This window comes from Papaver somniferum, chromosome 2 (assembly GCF_003573695.1).
Source record: "Papaver somniferum cultivar HN1 chromosome 2, ASM357369v1, whole genome shotgun sequence".
In the NCBI taxonomy this organism is placed as follows: Eukaryota; Viridiplantae; Streptophyta; class Magnoliopsida; order Ranunculales; family Papaveraceae; genus Papaver; species Papaver somniferum.
The window spans coordinates 22,363,526-22,368,783 of NC_039359.1; the positions used below are offsets into that span (position 1 = coordinate 22,363,526).

The 5,258-nt window shown below is 33.7% G+C and overlaps 1 long non-coding RNA gene across 1 annotated transcript; it reads right to left on the bottom strand.

Moving 5' to 3' along the window:
• Window positions 1-1,289: 1,289 nt before the first annotated feature.
• LOC113353036 lies at window positions 1,290-1,895 on the bottom strand. The gene is made up of 2 exons (XR_003361051.1): window positions 1,704-1,895; window positions 1,290-1,593 (listed from the first exon to the last, which is right to left on the bottom strand). It is a non-coding gene; the product is annotated as an uncharacterized LOC113353036 (long non-coding RNA).
• Between the last annotated feature and the right edge of the window lie 3,363 nt (window positions 1,896-5,258).

The following is a 5,258-nucleotide window of genomic DNA, read 5'->3' on the forward strand; positions in this document are numbered from 1 at the left end:
CCATATGAAAATAGAACCTAACCTAAGAAATGAAACCTAAAAGCAAACAGAAAACCAACCCAGAAATCAAATGAAACCTAATAATCTTTTGAATTCAAACTCGAAATCAACTTGAAAGCAAATTCGATTTCTTACCTTTAGGAGATGGTTTCGCTATTTTCTTTAGCTTTTCATCTTTCTTTTTCGTCTGTTGATTTTGTTTCTTCGCCATTTGGGGTTAAAAAATTAGGTCAGATTTTGTAGCAGTGGTTGAAGTACGCAACCATAGAATAAGAGAAGAAGGTAAAATCGAGAAGATGATGACGAATACATATTGATTTTGAACGATTTTGGCTTAGGGATGAGCAGATCTGAGATTTCTGGGTTGGTTTTTGAAGGAGTTACAGAGAAGCGGAGGTTTTATGAAATTTTGTCCGTTACGCAGGTTGTAAAGTAATAAATTAGTGGGTCGTTTTTTTTCTCAGTTTCTTTTGGGTTGAATTAGGGGAGGGTAGTTTAGACAGTTTATGATATTTGGGGTTTTTGTATCATAAACCTATTTAACGGATAAATTTTTGATGGAGGTGTTTTCTGATGGAGGCATGGGGGACAAATCATATCTTGACACATGTTTTTCTTATTAATTGATTCCAACAAATTCTGTTTCTATAGATATTAAGGAAATATATTTTTGGTGAAAATATTAGTTATCTTAATCAGTGATATTTTATCTTGATATTTCGGAAACATAATTTGTTAAAACAATTGATAGGGAATACACGTGGCATAATTTTCTGAACCCCATCAAAAGTTTATCCCTATTTAACTCTTGATCACACTTCTGACGTTTCACTTTCCAGCTTGTGAAATTTATTGGCTTGTTCTTTTGCTCTGGTTGACCTGTAAAATCACCGTGCAGGCAAAAGTCTTATACTCGAAGAGTTTTCCTATTTGTATCTGCGCTTACAAGTCAATTAATATGCTTAGGCTTCAACAAACTGTCATGCGATTTTCCAAGTATTTTCACGGGTAGTTTCGAGATTGAGTTAACCTTATATAACTCTTCCTTTAATTGATCTAGCAGTTCAGGATCTTCTCTCATCTCCTTCCAGATTTTCTTCTTTATACCTTCATTTCAGTTGGCCAAAACAATGCACCTTTGCTTCTTGAGTGCACTAGATTACAGATAATTAATCCTCCTACAAGCTCAAGAGTGAAGGGGAGCCTCAGTCAAGGTTCTTTCGCAACTCCAACACGCATATCGATGTAGTTATAAAGAGCACTTGAAAGAATAAAAGTAACACCAATTATTCTACTGGCTAAACATCTCTTTATTATATTATTATCATATCAAAGTTTACGGTTACACTGAAGAGAACAAGCAGATTAATATATCAAGACCAATAATGATCTTTTGGCATTTGTAATATCGAGATTATGATTAACAAGGGTATTCACATCTACATTCAACAAAGAGAGCGATAGGAGGTTTAAAACAATATCCATGTCCACCATATCTTCCTAAACATTGTGTGTCACACTTTTCTTTAGTCTCACAACCTTGCCACGCTATTGTACATGTCTTAGCTTCAATTTTCACTGGGACATTATCAACTGTACACAACACATTAGCAAATAAATAATGAAGTTCATATAAACGATAGAAAATCTTAAAGAAAGAAGAAGTCAAAACAAATTAAGCTCTCGAAGTTAAAAACAATAACCTGAGAAGACTATGAGGAGGAGTAAAACGACACAAGGGGAGCAAAACTTTGTCATCTTTCCACAAACCAAACAACCTACAATGTTATTCTTAGGGATGTCTTCCTGATGATGTTGAAGGAGTTGTTGCTTCTTTGTATTGAATTTATAGTTTTATAGCAAGAAAATATCTTTTACTGTAAATGAGATGAACAGTGCTTGACGCTCGAGTTTTCATAGTTCTTATTTTACCCTTATTTTTGCTTTTAATAATGGAGCATTACTTAACAAAATGTCTAAACGTAAAACAACATATAAATCAGGCTCTCACTTTTTTTTTAACGGCGGGCCTATAAGTGACCCTGCTAATCTCCATGGGATAGGACCCAGCTCCAATGTGAGAGTCCGGTTTTGCTTCTGTTTTTTTTTTTTGCCCGATTCGTATAGAAACGCTGATTACTTAAATGGTTTTTGGGGTGGGGGTGGGGGCAATAATAATATACAACTTTAGTTAGTCTAATTTGCCACCACTTTCAGTTTGTAGAACTGTGTGAGGGCATATATTTTCATAGTTTTATTGCACGTTTTATTTTCATTTTGTTGCATATAACATCGTGAATATCAAATTCTTGATTTGGTTTTGCAACTCATGTGTGCAATTTTCCAATAAAAGTTAAGAAAGAAAATGAATGCAAACATAACATATGGAGGTTATAGAATGCAAACATGACATATGTTATGCTTCCAGCGAGAGAAAAAAAATGGAGTTCAATCACTCCAAAAAAAAGGAAAGAAATAGGGTACGCGTTCTTCCAAATGGTTTAGCGTACAAGTCACTGAATTACTCCAAGAATCATGATTTTTGTTTGGAAAACTTATAAGTAATGGTATTGTAGCAAACATAACATATGGAAGTTCCAGACGTTCAGCATGGACTGGGGGCAATGGGTACCTAAAATCCGATTAAATCTCTATCTAAATTATCATAAAATATCCGAAAATTTTATGGGGATACATGATTTGAAGGTAACGATATCTAAAATATACGGTCCCGTAAAAAACTTTCCAGTTTGGGTCCTATTAAATTCCTCTCCTAACTTTTACAAATGGCTATGGGGTGCCAAACTTGAAAAAAAAACAATCTAACCCAAAAAATAACGGAAAAAGGATCATTTGTCTAAATATTTTTTAAACATGGTTCTAATGGACGAGTAAAAATTAGTATGGGTGAAATGGACACCAAAAAAATAGCAAAAATGAAATCGGATTCATCTTGGCTTAAACTTAAAAAGGGCGAGGATGAAACTGGATGCATCCTGATGTAAATTAAAAATAAGAAAAAGTATTTGAAAATGGGTAGGATGAAACTGTTTACATCCTGACTATTTTTACATTGTCGTCCATTTAAAAAGTATCAAATTTTACATGTCTTTAAACAGTATCAGATTAGTTGAAAACAATCTAATCAAATTTTACATGTTTTTACCATTTTCAGTAAAAAACTAAAAACCTAAACAAAAAAAAAACTTTTTATTCTCATCTAATCCTTTCAAATTCCATAAACCATAATCAATTTTTTTTGTGATCTTATTTTCCAGCGATCTCCGATTGAATCAAGAAAAAGTAAATCTCCATCAACTCGTTCTATTATTAGCATTTATTTATAGATCTACATGTTTAAATTCCCAGTTTTGAAAATGAAAATATTTGAACCAGAATCAATTTATGTAGATGTATCGTATCAACCGATTACGCATTTTGTTCTTCGTCCATAAAGAGCATGCTGAGGAATCGGTTTATAGGATGACCATCATCGACCGATTATGGGTAGAAATCAGACCAAAATCGGTTTATACTTTATAAATCCATGAACATAAACCGATTCTAGGTAGATTTTTTTTTGAACTCGGTGCTCCTACAATCGGTTTTTATGTACGTGTTCAATGTACCGATTATCGAAATTTTCTCTTCAGATTCCATTTCAAAATCGGTTTTTATATATGTGTCTTATCCACCAATTCTTAGGGTTCCATTTTCCTGTGTGTTTTTCTTGTTAGAATCGAATTACATATGTTTTCCTATAGACCAATTGTTGAACTAGATTTTTTTATTTTTATTTTTTTTTACAGAAATGGACTTTGCTCACTTAGCCTTTTATTCTCGAGAGCTCCAACAGGAGGATGTTGACAGAACACCACATGCCATGGTACCTAGAAGCTTCTACAAGTTCGGTCACAATTGTGAGATCCATTTAGATCAAGCCCTGACACTGGCTGATAAGCTTGCATTGGAAGAGCTCGTTGAGCTCATCAAGTTAGCAAGGATAATGAGGGATGCGATTGAAGCTCAGAGGGCACGTGATAGACATTTGAATAGTCTATTTGAAGAAATGGCTGAAGCAGAAGCTGCCAATGCAGCTACTGCTGCTTCTCCATGATGTTGATGCTCTCTTTTATATATTATAAGTTTTAAATTTTTAAGATTTTTGGTGGTTTAAGTTTAAAGTTTTCAACACTTTTTTGGATGATTGTGGTTTATCTTTTTGATGATTATGGTTTGAATTTAAATGCACTTAAAGTTTTAATTATAGTTATGTGTATAATGGTTCTAAGGTAAAACAAGTTTATACATGCTTCAAACTGTTTTTTGCAATACAGGCAAACATTCGGTATATGCGACTGCACTTGTAAACCAATTACCGAGGCTCTAACGTGGAATCGGTTTATGTGGGCGTTAGTATTTCTTTATGCCTCAGAAGTGTCATGTTTCTATATTTTTTTAGACAGAATTGGATTACACAACTATATAAACTGACTAATGTATGAAAAGTTCAACTTTTCTTTGTTGGTTTTCAGCCACAGTCAATTTATGTTTCCAAACATAAAGGCGAACTCTATTGGGCATAAAAACATAACCGTTTTTTTTGGACATTCGAGAACGCCGATTGCACTAAATTATTTTACTTTTTTTTTTCGAAAAAACTAGCCGTTGGGGTCTTTCTCTATATAAAGAGACTTCATCCCCGGACCCAATTTGCCGCAAACTTGCTCATTCTATTTTCCTACTTCATACACTCCACAACTACTCATTTCATACCTCCACATACAAGAAATAAGCAATCACCAAAGCATGTTACACCAAACGTCGAGTTTTAGATCACTCCTCGTTCGAGACCTTTTGGGCGAAGATATATAACAAATTTAGGTAAGATTATAGGAACCATAAGAGAATAAGTATTCAAAAAATCCATGATAGGCACCAAGTCATCGTAGATACGATAGTTTCTTTTATAGCTATCGAAAAACGGATTTTGAATGCTGGACACTTTAGCTTGTCCCTTCAACAATTTGTAAGTATTTTTATTGTTTATTCAACACAATCTACTTTTATCAATTTATAACTGAAAATGCGGGGGTACAATAACCACACCCAACAATTCGTTTGGCAGTCTGAGAGGACTTACTCCAATATACTTTAAAGAGAATCAACTGGACAGTCAGACTCAATCTTTAGAAAAGTATATCAAAGAGTTTATATCTCTATATCTCTATTCAATCTTCAATCAGCAAATAGAAAAT